This window comes from Coptis chinensis, chromosome 3 (genome assembly GCF_015680905.1).
Source record: "Coptis chinensis isolate HL-2020 chromosome 3, ASM1568090v1, whole genome shotgun sequence".
NCBI lineage: Eukaryota > Viridiplantae > Streptophyta > Magnoliopsida > Ranunculales > Ranunculaceae > Coptis > Coptis chinensis.
The window spans coordinates 35,004,715-35,005,495 of record NC_141458.1 but is presented as its reverse complement, the minus strand read 5'-3'; the positions used below and the strand labels follow the sequence as shown (position 1 = coordinate 35,005,495).

Below are 781 nucleotides of genomic sequence, written 5' to 3'. Positions count from 1 at the left end.
ATTACATGGGTTGGAGTTTACATTCATGACGGGATAGGCTTTTGTTGAGCGTAAATAGCCTCTACTTTTTAGTTAGAGATTCGATTAGATTTTTAAGTTCGGATCGGTTTTCTTCTCAAAAACATACCGGCCTTTACTTGTTGAAGAAATACTAATGAGCGGGGATATCATCACTACCCCCAATTATTATTCCATTTAGTTTGGTCTTCTAAAAATTTATAATCCTCCGAGGCTCCTTTACTTAGGAAACTACCCCCATTCATTATGTCAAGGACTTCTTTATGGTGGTGTAGAAGACCTTTGAAAAAAGGCCGCTAACTAACGTGTCTTTAGCTAAGTTATGATGTGGACACTCTATAAGGAGATCGGTGAAACGATTCCATGCCTCTTAAAATGATTCATGAGGATTCCGGGCGAAAAAATGAATCTTGGAAAGCATCTCATCCGTCTTTAGGGGTGGGTAAAAATGTTCCATAAACAATTTGAACAAGTTTAGCCCACGAGTCCACGAATTAGGCGTTTGGGCAGTTAACCAAGGCAGCTTTATCGGCTAATGTGAAAGGGAATACCCTCGGTTTAATTTGTTCCGCACCTACCGTAGGATGATGGAATGTTGTAAGGACTTGTTCAATCCTACGCGTAATGCCGATAAGGTTTTTCATGGTCTAACCCATGAAAACGGGTAACAAATTAAATATGTTTGGGGGATTCGAAAAATCCCCACCGGTCCGCTAGAACGATGCACGATTTAGGGCTATCGCTCAAGGCTTTGTAAAAGTCG

At 40.7% G+C, this 781-nt stretch overlaps 1 non-coding gene across 1 annotated transcript; it reads left to right on the top strand.

Annotated features, from left to right (window-relative positions):
* Positions 1-335: 335 nt before the first annotated feature.
* LOC147509334 (small nucleolar RNA R71) lies at positions 336-439 on the top strand. Its single transcript, XR_015219674.1, has one exon. It is a non-coding gene; the product is annotated as a small nucleolar RNA R71 (small nucleolar RNA).
* Positions 440-781: the final 342 nt, after the last annotated feature.